At 38.6% G+C, this 14296-nt stretch overlaps 1 pseudogene; it reads right to left on the bottom strand.

Moving 5' to 3' along the window:
* LOC102186499 lies at nt 9992-10810 on the bottom strand (annotated as a pseudogene).

The following is a 14296-nucleotide window of genomic DNA, read 5'->3' as shown; positions in this document are numbered from 1 at the left end:
TCTTATGTTCCAATCCATCCTAAAGAAGAAAGAAGATCCTTGAAGTCACAAGTGTTTGTCCATGTAAATTTTCGAGGTGTTCCAAAAAGACTTTCCTGTAAATCATTTTAGATTTTTACAGGGACCTGGAGGCTTTAAATAAAACTTAACGGTGCCTTTTTAAAAGTCTAGATATGGGTTTTGTTGTTTACAGTGCACTCTTTTCTATGATCTCATTTTGTTTACATCCACCAGGTTCCTGTAAGAGCTCTTTGAGGTGGCTCTGTGTTGTCCAGCTTGGAGGCCAGAGTAATTGGTCAATCTAGGAAGCTGGACTTTTGCCAGCAGTGTTTAGGTCGGGAATTGCTATAATTTCCCACCAGGTACAATTTTCTGAAGGTGAATTTGATGTCAGGAAATGGAAGAGGTACAGAGAAAGATGTGGAAGAGAGATGGCATACCTGAAAAAATGCTCCTCTTGATGAGATTACAAAAGCAAAAAGGAAATTCTATAGCTGATTAGCACTTTCCACCTCCAATTTGTGTTGGGCTCTCAAATCTAATAATCATTACTGAAGTGTTGAAAAAAGCATCTGGAAAAATATTGCCTTGGGCATTTGGGAAAGAGATCTAGGAAAAGAAGATATTTTAGGAGAGGTCCAGTGTGATGGGATAAGCTGACCTGGAAAGTAATTCAGGCACTGGCGTTTGACTTAAGATGAGGGAAAGGATGGCCTTAGAGGGCAAACCTGTTCTCCAGAAGCTGACTGCCAATCCTCCCTGCAGTCCATTGCCACTCTACGCCTCCTGCTTAGGGCCCAGAGTTACCACTCTTGGGATCTTACCTTCCCCCAGTCCCCACAGTAATGACTGTTGTTATTGCTTTTTCTATATCATATGACAAATACCTATTTCTGTGATTAGTTCCCACATTGGACTATGAGCTTCTCTCATCCTGGTGCTGTCCATTCCTACAGCATTTATGAACCCTCAGAGTGACCCTAGGAAGTGGCTAAAATTATCTTTTTATTTGTTTACACGGTACCTCTGTCTACCTAATTGTAGGTACCACTAGTGTCAAGATCACATCTCTTCGGTTCACTACTGTATTCCCAGGGCATAGAATAGTTTGGCATGCAGCAAGTGCCCAGTAAACATTGATTAAATGATGAAAGGACACAGGATCATTAACCCCATTTCCTTTATGATTTTATGGCACATAATTGGCAAAGAAAGGTTTGAACCTAGTTTTGCCTGACTCCAAAGGTCATCCGTGCTTAACTTCTGTATTGATTAACGACCAAAACTCACTCACTATCCCAAAGTCATCAACTAATCAATCAATATCAATCAACCTCATAGAACACACAAGCACTTAGGCAGAGAAGAAGTTGGAACTGGTACAGCACGCACAGGCATAACTTCCGTATCTCCACCCCGACAGACCTGAAATGCTCAGAGCACTTAGGGCCTCCTCTTAATGGCCAATATTTCTTGAATGTTTAATAGGTACCAGAATTATTTTGAGAGTTCTTATAATTCTTACTACAAAGTCTGAGCAAAATATTATTATTGATGATGCATCTGAACACAGAGAGTTTAAATAATTGGACTACCTCACATACTGAGAGGGATATGGCTAAGATCTGAACCCACACAATGTCTCTGATCACGCCCTTAACCGTGATATACTGCCTTCCTAAGAACTGGACATATTGATAGGGTCAGGGAGAATGGTTAGCAAATTAGCTAGCTGTGTTTGCAGGCACTAGCTTTTATTTTCAGTGCCCAAAACAATCCTGGAATTATAGTGCTTGTTAAATATTTATAGAATTAATGGGTGAATAACTCTGATTAGTTAATACCTTCTAAGGGCTTCCCAGGTGACACCAGTGGTAAAGAACCCACCTGTCAAAGAAGGAGGTGTAAGAGACAGGTCCAATCCCTGGGTCAGGAAGATCCCCTGGAGGAGGGTATGGCAACCCATGCTGGTATTCTTGCCTGGAGAATCCCATGGACAGAGGAGTTTGGCAGGCTGTAGTCAACAGGTTGCAAAGAGCTGGACCTGACTGAGGTGCTTAGCATGCAATGCCTTCAAAGATCAAACCTGAGGGTGGGATTCAGTGGAAATCCTGGAAGTCTTGAGCTGTGAACAATACTCAAGATACTGAGAGCTAAAGGAAAGCATTTAGAAGAGAGAGTGCTCAGCAGGCAGGAGAGGATGAGGGAGACTCTTCAAAAGGGTAAATGGTAAATAAAGGAGTTCAGAAGGATTACAATATCCAGCTTCACTAATGATGTCTCTGTGATGAACATTTATAAATTCTTCTAAGACCAATCACCAGTGAATTCAACTTTCTTTTGTTCTTCTGTCCCTGACAATTGTGACAGCTGATCTCCTTCAAGGCAACTTCCCATGACAACATTGTTAATTGGCTATATTGCAATATAAAATAAAAAGTTTCCTTGTGGAAAAAAAGGATGCTGAGCATATAATTTACTGTTCACACATGACATGTAGTCGTCCTTTGAGTATCTATGAGTCGCTCTGTTAGGTATATATAGCAATAGACCTGGCTTTAGAAGATGCATACCTTCAGTTTGGCTGCTAATTGGAGAAAAGAAAGGAAAGGATGGTTGTGGGAAATATTAGGAATAAAATCTCCTCAATAGAACTTGTGGAGAAGGAAATGGCAACCCGCTCCAGTGTTCTTGCCTGGAGAATCCTGTGGACAGACGAACCTGGTGGGCTGCTGTCCATGGGGGTTTCACAGAGTTGGACATGACTGACGGGACTTAGCAGCAATAGAACTTGATGGGTGACAAGATATAAATTGAGGGAAAAGGAAGAAGTCAATGAATTAGAATTAGCTCAAAACAAGATGGTTAAAATTTGTAAAAAGTCAAAAAAGAAGATCTGGCTGAGTGAAGGGCACTGGTAAGAAAACATGATGAACTCAGTTTTTAAAATATTAGATGTTTGGAGATGAAATGACATCCAGAAATATCTAAATACTACTTAAAATATTGTAGAGTCCAAAGCCACAGTCATCAAAACAGTATGGTACTGGCACAAAGACAGACATATAGATCAATGGAACAAAATGGAAAGCCCAGAGATAAATCCACACACATATGGACACCTTATCTTTGACAAAGGAGGCAAGAATATACAATGGAGTAAAGACAATCTCTTTAACAAATGGTGCTGGGAAAACTGGTCAACCACTTGTAAAAGAATGAAACTAGATCACTTTCTAACACCGCACACAAAAATAAACTCAAAATGGATTAAAGATCTAAATGTAAGAACAGAAACTATAAAACTCCTAGAGGAGAACATAGGCAAAACACTCTCCGACATAAATCACAGCAGGATCCTCTATGATCCACCTCCCAGAATTCTGCAAATAAAAGCAAAAATAAACAAATGGGATCTAATTAAAATTAAAAGCTTCTGCACAACAAAGGAAAATATAAGCAAAGTGAAAAGACAGCCTTCTGAATGGGAGAAAATAATAGCAAATGAAGCAACTGACAAACAACTAATCTCAAAAATATGCAAGCAACTTATGCAGCTCAATTCCAGAAAAATAAACGACCCAATCAAAAAATGGGCCAAAGAACTAAATAGACATTTCTCCAAAGAAGACATATGGATGGCTAACAAACACATGAAAAGATGCTCAACATCACTCATTATTAGAGAAATGCAAATCAAAACCACAATGAGGTACCACTTCACACCAGTCAGAATGGCTGCGATCCAAAAATCTGCAAGCAATAAATGCTGGAGAGGGTGTGGAGAAAAGGGAACCCTCCTACACTGTTGGTGGGAATGCAAACTAGTACAGCCACTATGGAGAACAGTGTGGAGATTCCTTACAAAATTGCAAATAGAATTACCTTATGACCCAGCAATCCCACTGCTGGGCATACACACCGAGGAAACCAGAATTGAAAGAGACACATGTACCCCAATGTTCATCTCAGCACTGTTTATAATAGCCAGGACATGGAAACAACCTAGATGTCCATCAGCAGATGAATGGATAAGAAAGCTGTGGTACATATACACAATGGAGTATTACTCAGCCGTTAAAAAGAATTCATTTGAATCAGTTCTGATGAGATGGATGAAACTGGAGCCGATTATACAGAGTGAAGTAAGCCAGAAAGAAAAACACCAATACAGTATACTAACACATATATATGGAATTTAGAAAGATGGCAATGACGACCCTGTATGCAAGACAGGAAAAAAGACACAGCTGTGTATAATGGACTTTTGGACTCAGAGGGAGAGGGAGAGGGTGGGATGATTTGGGAGAATGGCATTCTAACATGTATACTATCATGTAAGAATTGAATCACCAGTCTATGTCTGACGCAGGATACAGCATGCTTGGGGCTGGTACATGGGGATGACCCAGAGAGATGTTATGGGGAGGGAGGTGGGAGGGGGCTTCATGTTTGGGAACACATGTAAGAATTAAAGATTTTAAAATTAAAAAACTAAAAAAAAAAAATATTGTAGAGTCCTTTCCATGGAAGTGATTGGGGAAAATTTGAGAGATTTCATTCATCTAACCCTTATTTATGGATCCAATGTTCCTTGCACTAGGCTAGAAGCTGGGGATACAAAGAAGAAGGGTTAGATTTTCACTTCTCCAAGGAAAGCCCTGATAAACCCAAGCAACTGTAGAAAAAGACTTGGAAAAAAATTAGGGCACAACAAAGAAATTAATGTTCAAAGCTCAGTGGAAGAAGAAGAAAGAAGTTTCATAAATGTGATGAATAATATGACCACTGAAGGATGGAAATAAGTCACTGTGTTAAGACAAATGTGCCAGACTAGAGGTAAGTTCAGAGAGAAGATGATGGCAAAATGGCAGTGGTGATCAGCTTCACCTAGGGAAAGCAGGAGAGTCTCTGGTAATGCTGCATTAGAGAAAAAATAATTAAAGCTTTATTCACAGACATTTTTCCATTTTGTTCATTGCAGTATTCCTGGTAGTGAGTGTTATGCAAACATATGAGTTGAATCTTTATGTGTTGACCTGAAAATATTACCACAATTTTAAATTGAAAAAGCAAGGGATAGAAGGTGTCAAGAACCATTGTCAAATTCTTTAAAGGATGGATTAGAGGCTTTGTTGGTCACTTGCCATGTTACAAAGCTTTCTTCATCTGAAAAGATATGGACTTACTAAACTGTCACTAAAAGAGCATGATATAGTAAGATACAGGTTGTTCCACTTCCAAATGGTATTTATGCATAATATGGCGAGGGGAATGGAATAGAACACAGTAACTTCTCTAGCCTATATATCTATCTTGCGTTAAGTCATGAGGTATTTGTACATGGTTGCTGCTTAATACTATCTCTATTATATATTAAAGGAATACATACTATCTCTATTTACATATTAAACCTCCTGCTCAATTCTCCCACAAGAAAGTTTGTGATTGGCCAACATCACTATCAGTTATCTGGAAATGAAAAGGGAGTCAGTCACCTCAAAAGAGAGAACAGGTTCGATCCATGTGTTTAATTATAGCAAACTTATTTCTTCTTGTATCATAGAGTTTGGGGGTTGGACAATAAAGGGTGATCTTCAAATCATTAATGTTGACTTTGAGATGCTGATTCTAAAATCTTTATAAAGGCCACAAGGCCAAGAAAAGCCAAGGCCTTCTTAAGGAGAAGGGCCATTCAAGGAGGGGGATTTTGTCTTTAGATATTGTTTGCATAAATTTGTAATAACCAGGAGAGTGCAATATTTAGCACTGAAATAAGAGAATTCTATTACCAAAGTAATAGAATAGAGAGCTCAGAAACAGATCATTGTCTGTGGAAACTTGATAAATGCAAAGGTAGCATGTAGCCTCTGAGAAAAGGAGGATCTACTTAAATAATAATGGAAAAACATATTATCCATGAGGATTACTGTATTTTTAATTTCACACACTATGTAAGACTTAATTATTCCTCTAGAAATATAACAGAACCAAAATTTCCTTTGACCCGTCTATCCCCAGTGTTAGCACATATGCCCTCTATCCTTGGGTAATAAAAAGAACTAACATTTGTTTAATTTGAAATGGAAATTTGGCTAAGATATCATGAGACAAAAGGACATGTCAAAGGAGGTGCTCAACCATATTCAAAATTTATAAACATAGTATTAAGAAATAAGTTACATGACTCATCCCTTCATTCACATCAATGGCATTACAGTATTCAGAGTTAGAATGGGGAGGTTTCTTTGGAGAATGCTGCCTTGAAGCCCAAGAAAAGGGAACTGAGAAGCTCAATATATGTCACATGCAATGCAAAGACCACAGTGGACGGGAATCTGAGGGACACTTGGAAAAGCCAACAGCAACAGCTGTCTTGCTGCTTTGACAATGTAAGGAGAAGAGGTTGGACAGGACGCCCAGAATTTTCTGGGTGTAGGAAGTACGTGTTTTTAAGGACCCAGTATGTGTCACACGTAAGAGAGAGCTGTTCTGAAGTCATTATCTTCATTTCTATCAGGTTAACATGTGAGTGTTCAGTTGTTTCTGACTTATTGCAACCCTATGGACTGTAGCCCACCAGGCTCCTCTGTCCATGGGATTTCTCAGGCAAGTATATTGGAGTGGCTTAGCCATTTCCTCCTCCAAGGGATCTCCCCACCCAGGGATTGAACCCAAGTCTCTTGCATCTCCTGCACTGACAGGCAGATTCTTTACCACTGTGCCACCTGGGAAGCTCATCAGATTAATAGACCTTATACAAAGAAGCAAGCAATATCTTTGGGCTGAAAAAAGTGTGAGCAACCAACAAGAGTAGGGGTGTGTTTGTTCTCATCAAGCGGGATTCTTTTAGGAGATTCCCAGCAAGGGTGTTCTCTGGAGAACAAATGTTAGTACCAACAAGAAAAAGATTCAGCTGTAAACACCTGCCAAGTCCAGCATGCACCGATACCAGACCAATGTAACAATACCGTCCAATAGGAACTTCTCTATCTTCTCCCTTCCTCCACTGCTATTAGCAAGAAGAGATTAAAGTAGCAGGTTAATTGAGGGAAAAAAAAAATTAAAAATTGACCACAGGGTTACTTCCTCAAACACAGGCTTCCTTCTTTCCATAGAATTGAACTCAGAAAGGGAAGGGGGGAGATATTTTAACTTTAAAGCAGGATTGAAATTTTGGCTGTCACATGGACTGACTGTGTTGATACAAGCTTGAGACTGCATTTTATTGTTAGAGAGCTGTTTGTGTTACTTAAACATTACTAGAAAAATTATGGTGTCTGCTCTAATATCCATGCTGAGACAGAAGAAAACTAGACCCAGAGAATGGATGTAAGGGGGTGACGGGAGAAGCAAACAGAATGGTTGCATGTTTGTCCCACAATTGATGCTATTAAATGTAATGATTAGAACCGATTAAACTCTAAAAATAATCCTATTGGAGAGGTTCTATTATTGTTCTCACTTAGTAGCAGAGGAATCAGACTCAGATTAAATAACTTTTTACAGCAGATCCAAGAGGTAAATAACAGAACAGGATTGCTTCTTTATTGTTACAACAGGGGATGAAGGTGGCTTCAGGATGGAGAGGGAGTCAAAAGAAAGTTTGGAAAGTACATGATGAAGGAGCATTTCCTATCTTGAAGTAAGGTGTTATACTTGAAAATAGATAGAAGGCAGAGTCTCTTCAGAGCATGAAAAAATACCTCCACTCTGCTGCTGCTGCTGCTGCTGCTGCTGCTGCTAAGTCGCTTCAGTCGTGTCCGACTCTGTGTGACCACATAGATGGCAGCCCACCAGGCTCTTCCGTCCCTGGGATTCTCCAGGCAAGAATACTGGAGTGGGTTGCCATTTCCTTCTCCAATGCATGAAAGAGAAAAGTGAAAGTGAAAGTGAAGTCGTGTCCGACTCCTAGCGACCCCATGGACTGCAGCCTACCAGGCTCCTCCATCCATGGATTTTCCAGGCAAGAGTACTGGAGTGGGGTGCCACTGTCTTCTCCAACCTCCACTCTGAGTTGCCTATAAACTCAAGTCAAGCACAAAGAGGTTTATTTACTCTTTCCTTGAGGTCAAAATTAGCCAAAAATGAAAGGAGAGGCATATATGCATGGTTCTTTATCATGACTTTCTTATGTGTTCCATTGAATTAGTCACCTATTCCTACATTATATCATGCTTTTAATTGCCATTGCTTTACAGTATGTATTCTGATTGGGTTGGGCAACTTAAATCTCTTTGATTTCCTTTTTTTAAATTTTTTAAAGTATGGTTGTTTTTATACATTTATTCTTCCATGTAAATTTTAGAATGAATTTGCCATAGACCATTAAAAATCCTGGTGGGATTTTAATTGTGATTAATGTATAGACTGAGAGTAAATTTACATTTTAGAGTATTAATTCTACCTACCCATGAACAGACATCATTTCTATTAGTATCTCTTGAATGGCTTCAGTAAAGTCTTACAGTTTTTCCCATAAAGGTCTTGAAAATTTCTTGATCAATTGATTACTAGGTTTTTATAGTTTTTGTTATAGTTTTAGGGCTTCTTTGGTGGCTCAGTCAGTAAAGAATCTGCCCACAATGGAGGAGACTTGGATTCAATCCAAGGGTAGGGAAGCTCCTCTAGAAAAAGAAATGACAACCCACTCCAGTATTCTTGCCTGGAGAATTCTATGGACAGAGGAGACTGGTGGGCTACAGTCCAAGGGGTTGCAAAGAGTTAGATATGATTTAGCAATTAACACACTTAGTTAATACCTTGGAGAAGGCAATGGCACCCCACTCCAGTGCTCTTGCCTGAAAAATCCCATGGATGGAGGAGCCTGGTGGGCTGCAGTCCATCGGGTCACTAAGAGTTGGACACGACTGAGCGATTTCCCTTTCACTTTTCATTTTCATGCACTGGAGAAGGAAATGACAACCCACTCCAGTGTTCTTGCCTGGAGAATCCCAGGGATGGAGGAGCCTGGTGGGCTTCCGTCTATGGGGTCGCACAGAGTCGGACACGACTGAAGCGACTCAGCAGTAGCAACAGCAGCAGTTAATACCTTCTTCTAATACATCTTCCAGTACATCATGTTGGTAATGGAAGAACTACTGATTTTCATTTGATATTATAGTCTGTATTTTATTCAGTATTTTATATCTTATCTGGTTATCTAAGTGATTGTCTTGTTATTAGTACTAATGGTCTGTCATGTCTCTTCACAGAGGCAGATGCTCATTGGTGAAAAGGAGAGAAATGTGAACACAACTTTTTATCATGGCAAAGATGTGTAGATTTTCAGATAAGCAAATTCTAACTACTGAATCAGTATTTTAATATTATATTAATATTTTTACTATTTTCTAAATAGTTTTATCTACTGGGTATATGTGGGAAATGTGAAATAGGCATTTGCTAAGTTTCTGGCATTACCCACTTGCTAGGTTAGACATGTTGTATTCATGAGCTGGAGATCTTTATATTAATGCCCCCAGTGAAGAATCATTAACCATGTTTTACAGCTATAGAAAATGAGTTTCTTTGTGTGTGTGTGTGTGTTCATTTACTTTAATAACACTACATTTACCATATTATCACCATGGAATGTAAATTCAGGTTAGACGAGAATTTCACAAGTACAACAAAGCATTCTGTGATATACCAAAGTTTGTATAATGTCTGACCAAACCAGCTGCTCATCAATGACTTCCATTATAGGCATTTCATTTAGTTGATGATTCTTTTGGAGAAAATAAACATACTGCCCACATTTAAAGTGTTTTTCATTTACCTTTGCATTAGCACTTAAAATACATGTTTCAAAATAATTTAAAATTATTCTAATATAACAGCAGCAAAATATAATTCTGCAATTACAAAGGGATCTACAAGTTAAGTTGCTCTCATGTTTATAACTATGATTCTAAAGTAAATACTACTTCAAAGTGGCTCTGTTACCAGCTTTTTAGGTCTGGTTTAAAAACACGCACAGACTTGCAGGGAGGTTTATAATGTTGTATTCCGTGCACTGTTCCGAAAGGGTTCCTCAAGAGCCAACCAGCCCTTGACACAGTACTCAGTCCGCAAGGCCGTTAGAAAGTTAAATTAACTGGGGTAAATAGGATTCCTACATTACATCAAAAGCATATGATATTCTGCAGCAACTGGGAGCATTTTTAGGATTGGCATGTTGTCTTCTTTAGAACTAATTTCAACAGAAGAGTTTAAGAAGGTGGACAGGTACCACTAACAAGTGTATTTAAAAGTGACATGTTTCTTTTGTGTTGCTCTGACTTCCCTGAATGACCTAGCTAGTGAACTAGTCACCAGTAACTTGGTCACTAGGCAAATCAAGCCTGCAAGAAAGGAAGCCAGTATACAAATTACCATGTTCTTGTCTGACCCAAACAATTTATTTTCAGCATAAACATATAACCTTAATATGAGATGTCTAACTAAAGCAAGCATCACCAACAAGACCAAGACAGCAACTCCTCTTCCAAGGTTTAGGTTTTCCCCAGAATTCTTGATACAGGGAATAGCCCATACCAAGGGTCATTGCTCCCACAACAAAGCCTTGGGCTGCCACACACATGTGGATCAGGTGAACAGACATTTTAGTATTTCCCCTGCTCTTCAATCTATATAATCAATATGGAACAATTGCTGCAAAACCTGCCATTCCAATCGGGACAAATGGTGCCTCTCTAGCTTTTCGGATAAGTTTAGATCCCTGATCTTCATCCTATGAAGAAAGAGAAATATCTGTGTCGCTTGACATAGTGACTGAAGAATCTTCAACTTCAAGACGTTTCAGGTTCCTACCGGTCTCTCGAAAATGAGTTTCAAACAATTTAATTAACATGACCTATTGATTTGGTGTAAACTGAGCTGACATTCTTTATTTTTACTGAAATGAAAAAAATGAAATTATAAAAAAAGTACGGGGAGGGAGGAGGGAGGGGGGTTCAGGATGGGGAACACATGTATACTTGTGGCGGATACATGTTGATGTATGGCAAAACCAATACAATATTGTAAAGTAATTAACCTCCAATTAAAATAAATAAATTTATATTTGAAATAAAAAAGAAAACCAAAAATATTTATATTAAAAACAAATTTAGCATTTGAATTCCATTTTTCAAAACATTTAAAATATGCTTTTAGTAACCTAAAGAACCCATTTAGACACAGAGACCACACTGAGTGAATAAAATAGGTAGTACTCTGGTTCAGGAGAAAAACTTTTTTTTAAATAAGGCTGGACCAATTTTCCCTAGAAGCTTGTCTTCTAGACCATTTATGGAATTAAGTTGGTTTAGAAGACTAAATCAGTTGCCATGTAAGCACATTCTCTCCCAGATTCTAGAGAAGAGTTGAGTATTGCACATTGTGGCAGAGATTTCTAGAGGCCTACTTGGTTTTCTCCTTCCTGATAGAACTCTGGGGAAAGTTCCCTGCTGACAAAGGGCATTTGCCAGCATCCTAGCACACAAGAGAATTAAAGGAAAATCTTTGGGTGGTACTTATAGGCAGTTTACATTGCCCTCCCTCTTTCTCTTGCTCCTGGTCTGTAACTGGGTTGTGGTGGTTGGAGATTAAGCAGAAATCTAGGTCAATGAGGAATATTATAAATGCAAATACAGGCTAAGATTGCCAGAGCAGGTAAAATAGGGGGCCCTGGTGACTGTGGAGTTACCATACAGCCCCAGACCACCCACCTCTGAATTTCTTCTACACAAGAGAAAATGAACTTCTATCATGTATATGTCACTGTTTCTCTGAATTTCTAATATAGCTGCTGAATATAAATCCTGACACAAACATTATTTTAAAAAGATACTTTGAGACAAATATCAAATGTATGTATATGTACACATATGCATACTGTGTAGATCTCACATGTATACACTTATGTGCATTTGTACACATGTATATTATATTGTACACATATAAATGGGCATTTGTACATATAATGTGTATATTCAGTATATATATATTTTATGCACACACACACATCCAATTCTGTAAGTCCTTTGAAACTGTTACATTGGACAAACTTAACTTAGTTATTCTATCATGGCTACTGTGGATATTTGCTGTGCTGATTTGACAAGAGCAGCACAAGTTGTTGGTCATGTCACCAGCAAAATTCATTAAAAAAAGGAAAAGGAAGACACAAAGAAATCAGTTTTATTTCCCATGTTGTACAGCATGGTTGGTGGGAATGGAGAATTACTAACATTTGTTTGGTGGAAAACTAAAGATTGCTATTCCTTTCTTTCTGTTTTTAAATTTGTGAATTAGAGATTTCAAATTATAATTTTTATAGAAGTGTAAACTAAGAGAAAAAATCAGCACGTAAATAAGGACTAATGGTAAACCAAGTCTTTGGCTGGTAATACTTTATTTGTAAGGGTAGTATTAAAACTACCATCCCTTCTTCTTCCATCTGTCAGGCTATATTTTACTTGGATTATATCAGCACAATTATATCTTTAACAAAAAGCTCCTTCAAAGAAAATTTCATTTAATTAGAAAAGAAGTGAAGAAGGCATGTCACACTTGGTGATATAAGGCCACTTCTGTCATCAGAGTGTGAAAATCGTTTCTCCAGATGGCAGCTTCTTGCTTAGATGAGCTCATGATTCCCAACAGTAGGGTTGTTTTTTATTTTCCCTTTCTGAAGCATACTTACTTTCATTTATATGTGAATGGTTAACTTTTAATTATATGACTTTTTGACAAAAAAAATTTCAACCACCATCTATTTCCAAGGTATTTTTCAAAACAAAATGTCATGTTCTTTGACTTCACCTCTTTTTAGGATGACAAGTGATGATTAGCTACATTAAAAATGTAACTAAAAAAAAACAACACATAATTCCATGTGATACAATTTTCTAGTTTAACAAGATGTAAAGGTTGGTAGAAATGATATACCAGGTCTGCTAAGTCTTAACAAGCAATTTTTTTAGGTTAGTAGGTAATAGATACCTTCCATGCAGGTAGGATAAACAAATAAGAACATACTGGTAGTTAAAAAGTATTGCTTTATTATTAGCCTTTAAAAATAACCTCTGTGTGGCAGGAATTATGCTGTGTGTTAGGGTAACAACGTTGAACAAAAGAAAGAGATTCCTGCCCTCAAACAGATAAGACAGACAGTCATATGGTCATATATTTATAGTCCCATTGAAATAAGGGAGATGGTCATAAGAGCATGTCTTAGAAAGACCTGATATATTCCAAGGGGTCAGAGGAGTCTTCATCTGAGGACTAATACTGAAATAAGATCTCAAGAATGACTGGAAGTTAACTGAACAAAACTGTGGAAAAACAGAGAGGAAATCAATGTGTCTGAAAGTCAGGAAGCAAACGAGAAAAAGATCCAGGAGTCAGCAGATGTCCCTTCAGTTCAGTTCAGTCGCTCAGTCATGTCAGACTATTTGCAACCCCGTGAATCGCAGCATGCCAGGCCTCCCTGTCCATCACCAACTCCCAGAGTTCACTCAGACTCACGTCCATCGAGTCAGTGATGCTATCCAGCCATCTCACCCTCTGTTGTCCCCTTCTCCTCCTGTCCCCAATCCCTCCCAGCATCAGAGTCTTTTCCAGTGAGTCAACTCTTCACAGGAGGTGGCCAAAGTATTGGAGTTTCAGCTTTAGCATCATCTTTCCAAAGAAATCCCAGGGTTGATCTCCTTCAGAATGGACTGGTTGGATCTCCTTGCAGTCCAAGGGACTCTCAAGAGTCTTCTCCAACACCTCAGTTCAAAAGCATCAATTCTTCGGTACTCAGCCTTCTTCATAGTCCAACTCTCACATCCATACATGACCACAGGAAAAACCATAGCCTTGACTAGATGGACCTTAGTCAGCAAAGTAATGTCTCTGCTTTTGAATATGCTATCTAGGTTGGTCATAACTTTTCTTCCAAAGAGTAAGTGTCTTTTAATTTCATGGCTGCAGTCACCATCTGCAGTGATTTTGGAGCCCCCCAAAATAAAGTTTGACACTGTTTCCACTATTTCCCCATCTATTTCCCATGAAGTGATGGGACCGGATGCCATGATCTTCGTTTTCTGAATGTTGAGCTTTAAGCCAACTTTTTCACTCTCCTCTTTCACTTTCATCAAGAGGCTTTTTAGTTCCTCTTTGCTTTCTGCCATAAGGGTGGTGTCATCTGCATATCTGAGGTTATTGATATTTCTCCTGCCAATCTTGATTCCAGCTTGTGTTTCTCAGGGAGGGCCTTTTAGATCTTGTTTAGGATTTTGGTCTTTATTCTAGGAATGTAGGA

Source organism: Capra hircus, chromosome 14 (assembly GCF_001704415.2).
Source record: "Capra hircus breed San Clemente chromosome 14, ASM170441v1, whole genome shotgun sequence".
NCBI classification, from domain to species: Eukaryota; Metazoa; Chordata; class Mammalia; order Artiodactyla; family Bovidae; genus Capra; species Capra hircus.
Note: the sequence above shows the minus strand (reverse complement) of the source record. Positions and strands in the feature narration are given on the sequence as shown.